Consider the following 18,577-nt stretch of genomic DNA (forward strand, 5'->3'; position numbering starts at 1 on the left):
CATAGATCTTTGCATTTTTTACAACATATTGTTTGCATGTACACTAATGTAGGAGCATCTTGCATGGGAAAATTATTGGAAAAAAAAAATTGTGAAGAGAGAAAGTGATATAAATTAGAGGAGAAGTAATAATTTTAAAAAAATGGAAAAAAGGAGAAAAGGAGAAATTTTTATTTTCGAGGTGCATAGGTGGCATAATAGAAAAAATAAAATAAGAATGGTTGTCATTCCATTTATCGAGGTGTGTGGGTAGAATTATAGAAAGTTATGAATATTGTAGAAAGTTGTGGATATTGTAGAAGGTTATGGAAGTTGTAGAAGGTTGTGGTGGAATTCTAGAAGGTTGTAGATAAGTCATGTATTGGGTGGTAAGTGCCTATTTAAGCAAGGCATATGAGCATTTCTAGTCAAGCTCAAGGAGAAGCTTGAGAAGGAGAAGCTCGAGAAGGTGAAAGCTTGAGAAGTGGAAGCTTGAGAAGTGGAAGCTTGAGAAGGAGAAGCTCAGGAAGTAGAAGCTTTGGAAGGAAAGCTTGAAAAGGTGAAAATTGTGGAAGGTGAAGCTTGGAAAGCTTGGAAGGCTTCAAGGTGTGAAAGAGAAGGAGGAAGTGAAGAGTGAGTTTTCTTGAGTTTGTGGACAGAGCGCCGAGTGTGAGGCAGTTTACAATAGGATTGTTGTGGAGTTGTGAGTGTAGACAGAGCACCGAATGTGAGGCAGTTTACACTTGGATCTTGGATAAAGTTGGAGAAGAGCTAGTAGTCACGATTTAGAAACAAGGAGGCTGCTTGGTGGCTTGCGAGCACAAGTTGAGATCTTGGAGGTTTCTACCAGAGTGAGGATCTGGACTAGCTTGGGCTTGGATTGGATCTTGAGAGATCTTGCAAAAATGTTATTGTAATTACTATTGGATTTTCAAGTATAATAAAATTGTCTTCATATTGTTGCATTCTTGGTTGTGAGTTGGTAAGGGTGGTGTGGCCCTTCATTAGTGGTATCAGAGCATACCTTCATCAAGTGGTATCAGGGCATATCTTCATTAGCGGTATCAAAGAAGGAGTTACTGAGTGTACAAGTAGATCGCCGAAGTGTGAGGCAGTTTGTACCAGTACCTTGGTTGGGTGAATTTTATCAAAGAAGGAGTTCCTGAGTGTACAAGCAGATCACCGAAGTGTGAGGCAGTTTGTACCAAGACCTTGGTTGGGTGAAGTTTATTGGAGTGGGATTTCTTGAGCTTGTAAACAAATCACCGAAGCTAAGGCAGTTTGTACAAGGACCTTGGGAGGACATGCAGATTGATCGATTGATGCGGATATGGAAGACTAAAATTGTTGAGGCATGATTGTGGAGAGCTGGTGGATTGCAAATCTGTTTTACTAGACTTGTGATGTGGTTCCTGATTGTTCGTGAGAGGTGGCAGGTTGTGATTTGACTTGCAAACAATTTGGTTGTCACAAGGACCGTGGGAAGGATTTGTTGCAGAGGGTTTGTAAAGATCTTGGAAGATGGCTCCAAGAGGATTGGACCCTAAGATGATTGTGGAAATCCATGATATAGTGGAGAGGAATTTTTCTAAGATGATTTCTCGGTTGGATGCTAGATTGGCTAATCAAGTTAAGAAGGTCAAGGTGGAAGAGGATGGTTTTGCTGATCAATTTGTGGAGCCTGATGCAGAACCTGTAGAGAAAATAGAGGTTGTTGCTGAAGATATTCCTAACCTTGTTGATGTTGGGATGGAGGTTGGTTTTCATGGTCTTGGTTGAGTCTGACATGTATATTATGGAGCACTTGGTCATGAATGATCCAACTATTGGACGTGAGTTATGTATTGCAGAGCATCTTGTTGTGAGCAATGACGTTGTTGGTGTTGAGAGTTCGGCATGTGTTGATGGAGATCTACATGTGGCTGCTAACGTGGAGTTTGTTATTGCTCGTATGGTCGCACTAGTTGTTGATGTGAATGGGAGTTTGCTAATGCAACATTATGTTCAGTTTGTTCCTAGGGGTTAGCATGTTGATTGGATGTTTGAGATTCTGGTGTTTGATAGAGTAATGCAGATGTGGAAGATTTGCATGGTGGTTTTGTTGTCCCCGTTGAGGTGGAAACCTTTGGTGAAGATAAAGATGGTGGTAGACCTTTCTTTTTGGCATCAAAGTGTGGGACACACTTTTCTATCTACCAAGGGAGTCTGATGCAGGAGCATCTTGCATGGAAAAGCTATTAGAAAAAAAAAATTGTGGAGGAGAGAGAAAGTGACAAAAAATAGAGGAGAAATAATAATTTTTAAAAGAAATGAAAAAAAGGAGAAAAGGAGAAATTTTTATTTTTGAGGTGCATAGGTGGCATAATGGAAAAATAAAAATAAAAATCGCTGTCATTCCATTTATCGAGGTGTGTGGGTAGAATTCTAGAAAGTTATGAATATTGTAGAAAGTTGTGGATATTGTAGAAGGTTATGGAAGTTGTAGAAGGTTGTGGTGGAATTCTAGAAGGTTGGGGATAAGTCATGTATTGGGTGGTAAGTGCCTATTTAAGCAAGGCATATGAGCATTTCTAATCAAGCTCAAGGAGAAGCTTGAGAAGGAGAAGCTCGAGAAGGTGAAAGCTTGAGAAGTGGAAGCTCGAGAAGGAGAAGCTTGGGAAGTAGAAGCTTTGGAAGGAAAGCTTGGAAAGGTGAAAATTGTGGAAGGTGAAGCTTGGAAAGCTTGGAAGGCTTCAAGGTGTGAAAGAGAAGGAGGAAGTGAAGAGTGAGTTTTTCTAAGCCTGTGGACAGAGCGCCGAGTGTGAGGCAGTTTATAGCAGGATTGTGGTGGAGTTGTGAGTGTAGACAGAGCACCAAATGTGAGGCAGTTTACACTTGGATCTTGGATAAAGTTGGAGAAGGGCTAGTAGCTGCGATTTAGAAACAAGGAGGTTGCTTGGTGGCTTGCAAGAACAAGTTGAGATCTTGGAGGTTTCTACCAGAGTGTGGATCTGGACTAGCTTGGGCTTGGATTGGATCTTGAGAGATCTTGCAAAAATGTTATTGTAATTACTATTGGATTTTCAAGTATAATAAAATTGTCTTCATATTGTTGCATTCTTGGTTGTGAGTTGGTAAGGGTGGTGTGGCCCTTCATTAGTGGTATCAGAGCATATCTTCATCAAGTGGTATCAGGGCATATCTTCATCATACACTCATAGCAATGTAGAAGGACAAGCATCCACTGCCATGCAAGGTAAGATGTAACTTGTGCCAGAACCTTGAATCACTTCCATATTTGTGCTACTCCGTCAGTGGCAAGCTAATTTGGAGGACAAAGTAAATCTGATACAATACAAGAAGGAAAGTTGATCAAGTTGATCAAGTGACAGGTCAGAATAATAGAAGGAAAGATGCATGTCATGAATTATCAGATGCTAGGTAGAAAGATATCTGGGTGTGAAATCTCCATGCCATTCAATGTTGTGGTGTTAGTCTACTACGCATTTACCATTCTTTATCCCATTTTTCATTAACTAATGCAAATAAAACCCCTAAAACATTGCAATGCATTGTTAAGTAAAAGCCAACAAATTAAAATTGAGGAGTAGAAAGTAATACAACCCAACACCTTGTACATAAGCCACAATAACTAAAGGTAAACCAAAATTTTTGACTAAGATTAGTTGTAGTATAAAGGAATAGCTCTCTTAAAACCATGAAAAATTTAGAAGTTTTATCGAAGGGTAAAATATTTTCTTCCCTAAATTAAAAGAAAATAGTTCATCTATAAAATATTATTCATTGTCCATCTATATGATGAAGATTTTATTGGAAAGAAAAATTTATTGTTTGATAGATCCTCCAATTTTGGATGTTAAAGATAGAGAGAAGATCAATGACAACTACTAGCATGAGAATTATATTTTTCAGTAATGAACTTGAACCTACTTCAGTTAATTTGATTAGCAATTTAAGTTAGTAAAAAGTATCACCTACTAGTAGAATTCATTATAAAGACAAATTCCTTAATAGAAATCCAAATAAATTATCTCAAAAGGCCATTGTTTATCTAGAAAGTTAGTTGTTTATAACATATGGCTTATGAAAAGTGTTCATTACATGTGGCCACTAAAAGTGTTCCCCAAAGTTATGACCATTCATAAGACATCTTACACGTTCATTTAGAGAGTGTTGTTTTTTTAAAAAATTTCTTAAGTAGTCAAATGAAAAGACCGTGCTAGGAAAAAGAAGAGAGCCAATAAGAAAGTAGAGATTAAAATTTGATTAATTTTGTTTAGCTTAAAATTTTACGATACCATAGTCTAAATGACAATATTCTATAATTGGGAGATTACCAAGTAAGTAACTAATTGAACAGAATTGAGTTAGAACTATAGTCTCTATCTATAGATAGGCAGGACTAATAATGATGATGTAAGACCAGTTGTTATTGCTACATTCTCAAGACATCACAAACTAATACTGGATTTTTATATTATTATATTATTTTGAAATTAATTAAATAAATTAAAATTTATTTAATTATTTATATAGTTGATTAATAATAATAAAATTCCATTTTAAATCTAGTTAATTAAATAAGCTTTTTCAATTAAGTTTAGCTTTGAGATGATTAAATTAATTAAAAATTTGATAAGATGAGTTACTCTCTTCTTAACATTAAGTTATACTTAATCTAAGGTCATTAATATTAAATTAATTGCTTTGTGTTTCAATCCTAAATATTCAAGTTTAAGTATTGAATCAACACAATGACCATGCACCTTCTTACACGTGTTCTCAATCCCTTTCTTTGGTTACACACTAATATGGCTCTAATATGTCTGAGTTGACTTGAAGGGGTTTAAATGTGCACCACATTCTATAAAATTCCCTAGGTGTTTCGATGATAGATTAATATTATGTTAAATGCATTGTTTGTAGGTTGAGCTAGAGATCAAAAAGTCAAAAACATTAATTACAATATTATAAATTATAAATGAGTAAAATTTGAAACTGATTGTACAATATATGAAATATAAAAAGGTTAAAAGTCCAAGTGAAATCTATTTATTCAAAACTCAGAATAACATATAAATCAATTATATATATATATATATATATATATATATATATATATATATAAAAGAGAAAAGAATATAATCAATAAGCATTATTATTATTTTAATATTGGGAAGGAGTAACTCTTTTAAAAAACATACAATTCTCTAAGCAATGAGCTCCTAAAAAAATTCTAGAGAAGATATACAATTAGTATTAATATATATGTGTATCTTATAATAATAATAAAATAGAATACCCCTTCGTAATGGAGAATGGCTTTGGGGCAGTTTTCCTTATGGGACTTGTGTGCCACATACCTGCTCTGCTGACCCAGGGTATAGGTGTGGACTTTGCCTCAAAAGTTTAGCTGCTACTTGTAGGTGAGTTGGTTTATGTCTTGAGGTTTACTTCCTTGAGGTCATAGGTTCGACTCGCCTTTGTAGTAGAGAATGACTTTGGGTCATTTTCCCTTATGGGACTTGTGTGCCACATACCTGCTCTGCTGACCTGGGGTATGGGTGTGGACTTTGCCTCAAAAAATTTCAGCTGCCACTTGTAAGTGAGTTGGTTTGTGCCTTAAAGTTTACTTCCTGGTTTCTGCCTTGAGGTCAGCTCTGCTAGGGTATAGGTGTGGACTTTGCCTCAAAAGTTTTAGCCGCCACTTGTAGGTGAGTTGGTTTGTGCTTTGAGGTTTACTTCCTGGCTTGTGCCTTGAGGTTTACTTCCTTGAGGTCAGCTTTGCTAGGGTATAGGTGTGAACTTTGCCTCAAAAGTTTTAGCAGCCACTTGTAAATGAGTTGGTTTTTGCCTTGAAGTTTACTTCCTTGAGGTCAGCTCTGCTGGTGCCTTGAAGTTTACTTGTTGAGGTCAGGTCTGCTGACCGGAGTATAGGTGTGGACTTTGCCTCAAAAGTTTTGAGACCAAGCCTGAGCTGTATAGTCAGCTGCGATTCTGAAGGCTCGGCTGCCGAAGCAAGGTGGTAGAGGAGGAGGAGGAGAGAGAGCTATAAGAATCTTTAGGTGTCGTTCTCAATGCCTAGAAATTTCGCAGCTATTAAAGGAGTGAAGGAATTTGACTGGCATAATCTCCATGGATTCCATAAAAGGCTTTAAGGTTAAAGCGAGGGGAAAGCGATCGGGGGATCTTGACCGGATTCAAGGTCGAAATGCGTAGGTTTTAGCATCTGAATCGGGCTTTCCGTGAGTGTTTCCTAGCAAAGAGATCTAATTCGGCTGCGGAGCCCTCAGAATGGGGTGCATGCAGTCCAAGATGAGTAATATGCCAAGCCCTGACGTAGAATCTGGTCTAAAACGAGAAGCTAGATCCGGAAAATATGATCAATTTGAGAATGACAGAGTGCCTACGTTCAAGGAATATTCACTCAGTGAGCTACGCGCTGCAACTGGAGGATTTAATAACGAGAATATTGTGTCTGAGAGTGGCGAGAAACCTCCGAATACAGTGTATAAAGGAACGCTAGAAAGTAATCGTTGGACTGCTGTCAAACGCTTTCCAAAACAATCCTGGCCAGATGCCAGGCAGTTCGCGGCTGAAGCAGCCGGTGTTGGAAGAGTTCGACACAAAAGATTAGTGAACACCAAATGATACCTTGTCCAAGCATTTATTTCACTGGGAAAAGCAACCAATGCCTTAGACGATGCGGTTGAGAGTTGTATATTATATTGCGCAAGGACTAGACCACTGTAATACTGAAAATCGACGCATCGATCATGATTTGAATGCATATAGAGTGCTTTTTGATGACGACGGTGATCCTCGACTATCAAGCTTTGGCCTAATGGAAAACAGCAGAGATGGAAAAAGCTATAGCACTAACTTAGCATACATACCTTCTGAGAGTGTTATATATAGCTATGGGACGGTTCTTCTGGACCTACTCAGAGAAAAACATATCCCACCTAGTCACGCCTTAGATTTGATACGTGGAAAAAGTGTCTTGGTGTTGATGGATTCTTCCCTAGAAGGACAGTATACAAATGATGATGCAACTGAGCTAGTTGGGCTGGCATCAAGGTGCTTGCAGTCTGTACCTCGAGACAGACATAACACAAAGTTTCTTGTAACAGCGTTAGCCCCATTTCAAAAGCAGAAACAGGTTCCATCCAATGTACTGATGGTTATCAATAAAGTAGCATCATCTCTACCAGTAATGCTCTCTCCACTTGGAAAGGCTTGTGCAAGGATGGATCTGATGAGGAGATAACAAGAACAAAGCCTATAATAGGCTCAATATTGGATGGAAAGAAGAAATAAAAGTAAAACTACATGGAAACACCAAATATGAACAACACCTTATAGGTTACATGTGTTCATTCATGGCCAGCACATAGGGATGCTACCTTGCCAAACACATGTTTCTTCAAACTGTAGCCCATTCCTGCAAATGACAATGAAGAAAGTAATGTACATTCCTCCTACCCGCTCTCCACCACACTCAGGCCACTTCACATGGTAATTATGCGAGCAACAGGCATTATTGCCCAATTTAATTTTCAGAGATTCTAGTGTGAGTCTGGCTTCCTGCAACGATAACTTCTACAAAAAGAAAACAATGCTACTACTACTATTTTATTCAGAAAACAATAGCTATCATACACATCCCTAATCAATTTGCAGTGTGAATAAAATAAAACCAAAATCCAAGTAGCAAGAAAGAATTACAATTTTATTTATTTCATTTGTTCATCTCAGTCCTTCTTCACATAGAAATGAAAAATCTCAAATCATACTCTCCCAAAAGATTTCAGAGAGAATTTATAAACACAGCCAAACAGTTAAGAACTAGTTTTGGCAACCACCAGACCCGTAAAGGTTTGTTTAAACCTTTACTAAAGTTATAACAAAATATTAATTAAACCCTAAAATTAAACACCACCCCGAATGCAATTCAAACCTTAAAATTTAATAATAACAAAAAACATTTAAACACCATCACAATTGCAAACCAAAAATTTATTCTTGTGCCCAACACTTGCTCCTGCAGCATACTCCTAGGGGTGAATTTTGTCTCAAGTCCTCTTGGAGACCAACTGTTGTATATCCCCACCTTGCCTTAGAATTTCTGTTTCTGGCAACCAAGTAGCTTTAGAATCTGGAAGGCCTTTCCACTTAACCAAATACTCCATGTGTACTTTGTGTCTTGTCCTCATTGCTTCCCTACTGTTGATGATACTTTCCATCTGCGGTGTTTCTTTAGATGGCAATTCTTGAATTTAGTCATTTGATTCATGTGATGTTGCTTCTATACCAACTTCTTTGTTTGAACCTTAATACAATGTGAGATCCGAGACATTAAATATAGGTGCAATAGCTACATCTGGAGGCAATGCCACTTTGTAAGCATTTTCTCCATACTTTTCTAAAATTTCACACGGGCCAATCTTTTTCATCATCAACTTTGTATGGCTGCCCCGAGGTGACCGATCTTTGTTCAAGTGAACCATAACCATGTTTCCAACTTGGCACTGTACATTTCTTCTTTTCAAATCTACTTTAGCCTTCACCTTTAGATTATTCTGTTGTAGAGTTTTCCTCACGTGCTCATGAACTTCTACCATTGCTTTAGCAAAGTCTTCTACATGTCCACTCCTTTTCTCCAAACCATCCATATTTCTGTGTTCCAAAACTCCCCTTGGATTTCTCCCATAAACAACTTCAAAAGATCTCATGCCTGTGCTACGATTTACTGAGTCATTATATGCAAACTCTGCTTGAGGTATGATAGCATCCCAACTACCTCCATATTCTCATGTCAAGCACCTCAAAAGTTTTCCCAAGGATCTATTAACCACTTCAGTTTGCCCATCTATTTGAAGATGATAGGTTGAATTAAAAGATAAATTTGTGCCCAACTTCTTCCATAGGGTTCTCCAAACGTGACCCACAAACTTTCTATCGCTGTCAGATACAATGCTCAATGGAAAACCATGAATATGAACTATTTCTTTAAAGAATAGCCCTGCAATATAACTAGCATCATTAGTGGTTCTACATGGAATAAAGTGAGTCATTTTACTAAATCTATCAACAACCACAAATATGCTATCATAACCTATCTTTGTCCTTGGTAATCCCATTACAAAATCCATACTCAAACACTCCCAAGGTCTATTTGGTATGGGTAAAGGCTGATAAAGTCCAACATTTGTTGATACTCCCTTTGCCCTTTGACATACCAGACAACCTTCCACAAACTTCCTAATGTCTGTTTGCATCTTAGGCCAATAATAAAATCTTTGCACCAATTCTAAAGTCTTGTTTAGTCCAAAATGACCACTAAGACTTCCACAATGTTTTTCTTAAATAACATTTTCCCGCATAGAGCATTTGGGAATACATAGTTGGCTACCCTTAAATAACAGTCCATCTTGCACAATAAATTCAAAAAAATTAGAATGAAAATTATCTTCCAATTTAGTGCAAACCTCATATGCTTCGCTGAAATCTCTATCTTTCGCATACATTTCCTTCAATGCATCTACACCCATGCTTTGGATTTGTACTTCTTGCACTATTAACATTCTTCTACTAAGTGCATCAACCACTTTATTGGCTTGTCCTTTCTTATGCCTGATTGTGAAAGTATAAGCTCACAAACTCTCAACCCATTTCATGTGCCTATGGTTGAGTTTTTCCTGTCCATTCAAGAAACTAAGAGCATGGTTGTCAATATACACAATAAACTCTTTAGGCAGCAAATAGTGCCTCCATTTTTTCAATGCCTGGACCATGGCATACAATTTCAAATCATAAGAAGAATATTTCTTCTTTGCCTCATTTAGCTTCTCACTGAAAAATGCAACAGGTCTACCTTCTTGACTAAGAATAGCCCCTATTGCAAAGCCACTAGCATCACATTCTACTGTAAAAACTTTATTAAAATATGGTAAAACAAGAACAGGATATTTGGCTACCTTTTGTTTGAGTTCCTCAAAACTCTTATTTGCTGCATTATTCCATTCAAATTTTGTGTTACCTCCTCCTTTGATGGTGTCTAAAATTGGTGCACAAATGTTGCTAAAGTTCCTTATGAACTTCCTGTAGAATGTGGCCAAACCATGAAAATTCAAACCTCTCCAACAACCCTTGTTGTTGGCCAATTATTGATGGCCTCCACTTTAGAAGGATCCATTTTCAATTCTCCCTTGGATATCAGAAATCCAAGATACACCAACTCTTGTTTCAAAAGGTCACACTTCTCCAAGTTTATCTTCAACTTTTGCTCCTATAGCCTTTGAAAAACCATCTTCAAATGCTGCAAATGCTCTTCCTTATTCCTGCTATACACCAAAATGTCATCAAGGTAGACAACAATAGACTTCCCAATGAAGTTGTGCAAAACTTCATTCATTAGTCACATAAATGTACTAGGAGCATTAGATAAACCAATTGGCATAACCAACCATTCATACAACTCTTCATTACTTTTGAAGGTTGTCTTCCATTCATCCCCTTCTCGTATCCTTATTTGATGATACCCACTTTTGAGATCTATTTTAGAAAAAAATGAAGCTCCTCCCAAACAATCCAACAAATTTTCTATTCTAGGAATAGGAAATCTATATCTTATAGTTATCCTATTAATAGCCCTAGAATCAGTACACAATCACCACTTACCATCCTTCTTTGGAGCAAGAACTGAGGGTACGAAAGATGGGCTAAGACTTTTTCTTATCAACCCCTTGTCAAGCAACTCTTTTATTTGCCTAGCAATCTCTTCATTTTTTTGTGGTGTCATCTTATCTGTTGACTTGTTGGGTAGGACTGCTCCAAGAATAAGATCAATCTGGTGACTTATGTCTCTTATTAGTGGCAAAGACTCAGGCATTATCTCAGCAATGATTTTCTTGTACTGGTTTAACAACTCTTCAACTTCTTTCAGGCCTTCTGTCCTACGCTCCTTCTTCCTATCTTCCTTAGGCTTCAGCAACAATGCAAAGCCTATTCCATCTTCTTTAAGAGTACTAATGAACTCTTTCTCACCCACCATCAACACACTTGGTCCAACTTGACCAACCCCTTTCTCTTCTCCTTCAGAATTCAATTTGTATGTTACTTCATCCTTTTGGAAGCTATAAGAATTCTTCTCACCATCATGGCATGCCTTCCTGTCAAATTGCCAAGGTCTTCCTAGCAAGAGGTGGCAAGCATCCATGGGCAAAACATCACACAATATGTTATCTTTATATTCCCCTATACTGAACTCTACCCAAGCTTGCTCATTCACAACTTCCTATTGCCCTTTGTTCAACCAACTAACCTTGTATGGACAAGAATGTGGAAGTCTCTCTAACTTCAATTTGTTTACAGCTTGAAGTGAGATGATGTTATCTGTAGAACCTGAATCAATTATTACTTTGCACAACTTACCTTTCACCTTGCATTGAACTAGAAAAAGAGCCCTCCTTTGAGTAGTATCTTCTTTCAGCGGTTCCTTAAGAAGTGTCCTCCTTAACATGAGACTTTCTCCCTGAGCCTCTATCATCAAATGAACTTCTGGTGAGTTCATACTCACATTATCTTCCTGCACATAAGTGACTTTCCTTTCACCATTTTGAGAAGTAGATTCCCTTTGTGGACACTTATATTTTGGGTGCCCTATCTAACCACAACTATAGCACTTCATTCCTAAGAACCTGGATCCTTTACCTGATCCATCTGACCTTCCTCCATTAGATCCCCTTCCACCGTAGCCTCCTCTGCTACTTGAGTCACCCACTTGCTCCTTAGGGTTAGACTCACCTCGAGACCTCTGACCTCGTCCTCTATTGTTGAAGTTTCCCCTACCTCGGTCATTCCTTCCACTTCTCCATCCTTATTGCTGATCACTCTTCCTCTTCAACTTTAAGAGCAAGTTGAAAACACTTCCCCAATGTATCTGGGGCCAAGAGGCTGATCTCCTCTTGTATGTTCATTCTCAGGCCATTTAAATATCTAGCCACTCTTTCTAGTTCCTCCTCTTGTTTCTTTTCCCTAAGAGTTAACCTATGGAACTCCTTTGTATAGGTATTCACATCCATCTCTCGTTGCCTCAAGCTTTGCAACTTCTTAAACAATTGCACCTCATAATCTATAGGCAAAAATTGTGCCTTGATTTTTCCCTTCATCACTTCCCATGAAGAGATCATATTTTTGTTATTTTGTATCCTTTCTCCTTGAACATAATTCCACCATGAGAGAATAGATCCTTTCAACTTTCCTTTTGCAATCCTTACCCTATCATTCTTTGGAGCTTCATTCAAGTCGAAGTAATTTGTGATTGCTTCAATCCATTCAATCACTTCCTCACTATTGAGACTACCTCCATATGTAGGTAGATTATCACTAATATCTCCTTTTATTGACTTTAAAGCATCAACGAATGCCTTTTGATCTGCAGGCAATTCCTTTGGTAGATCTTGGTGTTGTTCTCCTTCTTCATCTCCACTGGTACCTTCTTCCACCTCATTCTCCTTATCCTTGTTACTAGACTCCTTGAACTCCTTCAACTTCTCTTCCAGAAGTTCTTCCATCATCTTTTTGATGGCAGTTGGAGTCATACTTTTTAGAGGCATGGTGTGAGCCTCAGCTTCAGCCTGTGATTCTTTTGCAGACATACACTTCCCAACAAGATCTTGTCTCGCTCTGATACCAATATGATGAGGAGATAACAAGAACAAATCCTATAATAGGCTCAATATTAGATGGAAAGAAGAAATAAAAATAAAACTATAGGGAGACACCAAATATGAACAACACCTTACAGGTTACATGTGTTCATTCATGGCCAGCACATAGGGATACTGCCTTACCAAACACATGTTTCTTCAAACTGTAGCCCATTCTTGCAAATGGCCATGAAGAAAGTAATGTACATTCCTCCTACCCACTCTCCACCACACACAGGCCACTTCACATGGTGATTATGCGAGCAATAGGCATTATTGCCTAATTTAATTTTCAGAGATTCTAGTGTGAGTCTGGCTTCCTGCAACGATAACTTCTACAAAAAGAAAACAATGCTACTACTACTATTTTATTCAGAAAACAACAGCTATCATATGCATTCCTAATCAATTTGCAGTGTGAATAAAATAAAACCAAAATTCAAGTAGCAAGAAAGAATTACAATTTTATTTATTTCATCTATTCATCTCAGTCCTTCTTCACACAGAAATGAAAAATCTCAAATCATACTCTCCCAAAAGATTTCAGAGAGGATTTATAAACAAAGCCAAATAGTTAAGAACTGATTTTGGCAACCACCAGACCCGTAAAGGTTTGTTTAAACCTTTACTAAAGTTATAACAAAATATTAATTAAACACCACCCCGAATGCAATTCAAACCCTAAAATTTAATAATAACAAAAAACATTTAAACACCATCACAATTGCAAGCCAAAAATTTATTCCTGTGCCCAGCACTTGCTCCTGCAGCAGGATCTTACAGCTGTACATGATGTGCTGGTTAAAACAGGATACAAGGATGATGAGGGTGGAGAGAATGAGTTATCATTTCGAGAGTAGACTCAGCAAGTTCAAGAGATGATAGACAAAAAGAAATTTGGTGGCATTGCCTTCAGAGATAAAGACATCAAGACTGCTATTGAATACTATTCGTCATTGGTCAGCGTTATGACGATGCCGTCGCCAACGGTCTTTGGTAGGCGCAGTTTAGCTTACTTGATGAGTGATCAACCAGAACTTGCTCTCCGAGACGCAATGGAAGCACACGTATGCCAACCAGAGTGGCCGACAGCTTTTTACATGCAAGCTATAGCCTTGGCAAAGCTGGGAATGGAGACTGATTCACAGGATATGCTGAGAGACGGGGCTGCATTAGACTCAAAGAAGCAGAACACGAGGCTTAATAATTGACTTTATTATGTTCCCAATAACATGACAGAGAAATGCTGACAATGTTAGAAAGGATTACTTTATTTTTCTCTCATCGCAGATAATTTATTATCTTATGTATATCTTGAAATGGTTGTTCACTGGTTTTCTGTACAAATCTAATGCTTAGCAGAGGAGGAAATGAGGGAAAAACTATGTAACTGCATATATTATCTATCTTTACCAAGATAAGGAGAGATGGTGCCAGGTTAGCCTTTATTGGTGGGTAATAATTGGTATGGCGGTAAAATCTGCAGCCAAGATACTGATAAGATTCTAATTCCAGTAAACTATTTCAATATTCACCGCTGAATGTCGGCTTGTAAAAATTGAGTGGTAGATGGATGGATTCTGTCTACGAGCAAATTTACATATAACTTTATTTTTACTCCGTTTTACTGGTATATATCACAGATAATATTGTTTAAAGGACCTAATCAGTTATCAAACTCTAGAGATATATGTTGCGACATTCAAAGCAAAGGTGTGTTTACGCATTCTAGAATAAGAACTGGTAGTCTCAAGATACCCCATTAAAGATGCTTTCAGTATTTTATTATCAAATTTCCTCGTCAACATGCAATTTTAAGTTGTCGCCTCTTGTCCCCAAAATAATTGAGCGAAGTCAATGAGGCAAAAAATAATTTGGTATCTACTCTAAAGCATTGGATTCATATTTTATTGAAAAATTAAAAAAGAAAATAACTATAAACTACAAGTCATTAATAATAATTTAGGATAGAGAATCAAGCTTGATTAGAAAAATTCAACCACACATTGTTTTGCACATTCATTTTATCGTCTTCTTTATCCTCTTGAGATATGATCATATGGATCAATTGAGAATCAATTTCCACCATTACTCATTATGTTTCCTCTTAATCTTAACCATTTGCTCATTTATGAATTCTCTTAAAGGATGATCACTCCTAACTCTCTCTTGCATTCTTCCTTTGTCCTATTATTATTTTTTCACTTTGTAATTTTATTTATTGAGCCTATTGCATCATCACCTCTCTTAGCTTTGTTATTTCCTTTCTTTTATTTAGTGTAGAGAATGTAGCTTAATTACAATAGCATAGTAGTCCATCATTCATGTTGGATTATCTTTTACTTGAATTCTTTCATTTTATTTAGCTAATTATTTTCTTAATTTTCTATACATTCACGATGATATCTTGATACTTGTAGAACTCATTACTTATCATCCTTTTGAAACTTCCATTTAATACTTCATCATTTAGACAAGATCTTTCTTGTTTCATTCATTTGAGAGTCCTTATCACTATCCATTAGATCTTTGCACACTATGACTAGGAAGTTATAACTCATAATTTTGGGATTTGTTGGATTTCTCTAATATAAGGGATAATAGAAATAGAAAAAGTATAGTCACTTTTGTGTGTATGTGTGTTTCACTCTTTTAATTCATGAATGCTATTTTACAACTTTGTGTGCATAGATGACCATCTAAATTATGTCTGCTATTAGGATTAGGGAGCAATGACAAGGGGTAGTGAATCAATGAAATACTATTCTTAACATTAGTGAACCATAAAAATAACTTCAATCTATAAATTAGTGAAATAAAATGATGCAAAATAAAGAACATGGACACCATCATAATACCATGATTTGTTATTGAGGAAAACCTAGTAAAGAGAGAAACCATGGTGGGGATGATCCACACAAATACCTTTTAATATCCCTATTAGTGAACCTGGGAGGGGAATTACATTTAGTATCAAACCCCTAGGTTGGTAAACTGAAAGCTTTGGGGCTTACTGTGTTAGGTAAAATATAGCTTGAGAAAATACTTATCACTCACCCAACCCATAAATTTTTTAACTTCAAGATTTCTCCCAAGTAACAGAGAGTTGGAAAGGGTAAAGTAAATAACTCAACCTAAAGATCAAACATGTAAGCTCTTAAGGAGAGCACATGGAATCAAATATAAATAAGGGTATCAAGAGTCTGGGTGAGGAAAATGAAGCTGTAAAACTTTGAGGGTCAATGCAACAAGTGATAAAAAGGCTAGATAAAATGGAATATACGATAAACTAGGAAGAAGTTAATCAATCCCATACTAGTGATCATAGGGAACATAAATGAATCCCTAGTGGAAGAATCGTAGAAGACCATCAATCTTCAATATGCACCTTGATGAAAGATATACATAGGATAAAAGTACATAAATTCTATGGCAATGAGAGATGGTCTACAATAGAAAATTGGCTATTTGACCTAGAAAATTTTTACCATGCACCCTTTCAATAGTAATCGAAAATCCATATGTACCATAATGTATTTAACAAAGAGCAAATCTATGTGGTAGTGTCAAGTGGAGGAGAGGCTGTAGATAGGGGTAAGTGTCATATCATTGGAATTATTCTTAGATCACTTTAGGAAAAATTTTACCTCTTTACCCATTGTAGATAGGGTAGAGAAGAAGAGTTCCATCTACTTGGACAAAAGAACATGACTATAGAATAATATGAAAGGAAATTTTATGAACTCAAAAGATGGTCCTATTTTGGTATAACACTTTAGGAAGGTATAATGACACCTATCTAGACAATGTTACAACCCCTTTACTCAAGCCCTTGTGTTGGTGGTCCTTTGTGATCTTTGGATTTTCCTTTGTATCATATGGTTGTTATTTTAGTTTTGGGAAATGATCCCTAGATACTTATGCTTTTTGGATCATGGTTCTATCTCGTAGCTTGGGGTAGTTCCTTAGGGTCCACATGGTTAAAAACTTGAGGCATGTTAATGGCTTAGCATTGGAGTCCTTTTCATAAAGATGCTTGAATAGTGCTTGAAGATAATTGAAGACGATCTTGATAATTTCATTGATATAACTTGTTGTATATTGTAAGGGATAAGTATTGATACAATTAAGAAATGCCATGTATAAGGGTTAGGTAGATATTGTATATTGAGATCTTATGATAGTAAATGGGAAGGGGATTGCTATCTCTCTCTTGTAAAAATTCATTTTGGCATATGTATTATGGTGATTAATCATGAATTTGAAATAATGTCATGTTTCATTTTCTCTATAAGAATCATACTTCACTAGTTTCAGAGACCCTTTGCCTATTATTTATATCTTGCTATGGTTTTAATGTAACTTTTATGATCAATGAATTATTATTATTTAAAAAATAGTTAAGGTTTAATTTATAAGAGAACTTGGTGTAGATTAGTCTTAAAAAAAACTTATGTACCTTAATGAAATTAAGCTTAGTCTTATCATGTTCCTTGACAAGGAACATTACATATCCCACTACTACAATAATAAGTACCTTGTTAATGCTATAAGTACAAAGTGGGAATACACTTCAATTTAGTCTTACAACCAAGAACTCACTATTTAATCTATATAAACCAAAATAGACATAGGCCTATATCCACCTAACATTTAGCAAAAAAGGACATACAATCTATTACTAACCTAGCTAGTTGAATCAAATATACAAGAATACTTTTGATTCAGTTATAAATTAAAACTAGATTATTGTATTCATTATTGTATCTCTTTATACACAAAATTTGCATCTACCACTCTTTGCACTAAAAAAATGATAGTATCAATGAAATCATAAACTCAGAATCAAAATTCTATCAAATAAAAGGGGGATAAATAATTACACATATGTTCCTTCATTATATCTCAATTAAATTTTACCAAATATTAAATTTTTATTAAATACTTGTGTCATGCATAGTCAAATTTATCATGCTAAATCATCAAATTGGTGCTCCAAACTAATTATACAACTATACCAAATAAATCATATAGAATTATACTTTCATGTCAAAACTATTCTCAAATAGATATTCAACAGTTGATATATCATACATTCCAAGATTTGACAATCTATGAACTAAATATTAGCCATATTAGGATGCCCAATTTAATCGTCTTCCAACTTAGATGAGCTAGCTCTCTCTCATCTATCCAATCCAATATGTTCTTTCTATGTGTATCTTTTTTTTTCTTTAGGTACTTAGTTAATTATATGTGTCTAATTTTTTTTGTAAACATATCAAATTGGAATATGGTCAATAGTAGAGATTTGTTTTGTAGTCAATAAAAATATATCATGTAGCATAGGTAAATACTTTCCAACAATGTCCCTCTTTGCTATAGATGGCATCACTTAACAAAAATTGGCTAAGACTCCATCCCAAATTGCAATGTCTCCAAAGACATTCAAAAATTGAACCTTCCCCAGAAGATGATCATATCTCCTATATATTATGTTTCAATTAACCTTCCCAATTTGAAATCAGTAGGAAAGGTGAGGTTAAAACAAAAATTCTCTACCAAAACCCAAATAGTCTGCATTACTATTGTAAGAATATGTCTTAAAGCTTGATACAATGTAAGAATTCACCTAAGAGAAATAATTAAAATTTCATGATCTAGAAGCTCAAAAGATATAAAAAGTAGATAGGTAAGATGATGACCAATTTATTAAGTCAATAATGATCAAGAGTAAAATATTCAATATCATATTACTTAAATTGATATTAAGATGAATACAAAGCATATGTGTTTCAATATATCGGCAATGCATGACAACTAAGAGTGATGAAAATAATAAGTCATGAAATAGACTAGGTGTAATTACATATCAACTAAAGGTG

General features: G+C 36.1%; 1 pseudogene; it reads left to right on the forward strand.

Annotated features, from left to right (window-relative positions):
- The first annotated feature begins 6,273 nt into the window (after positions 1–6,273).
- On the forward strand, positions 6,274–13,903 carry LOC149546633 (serine/threonine-protein kinase BSK2 pseudogene; annotated as a pseudogene).
- Positions 13,904–18,577: the final 4,674 nt, after the last annotated feature.

This window comes from Cupressus sempervirens, chromosome 7 (genome assembly GCF_028749045.1).
Source record: "Cupressus sempervirens isolate cs-2001-9-10 chromosome 7, ASM2874904v1, whole genome shotgun sequence".
Classification (NCBI taxonomy): domain Eukaryota; kingdom Viridiplantae; phylum Streptophyta; class Pinopsida; order Cupressales; family Cupressaceae; genus Cupressus; species Cupressus sempervirens.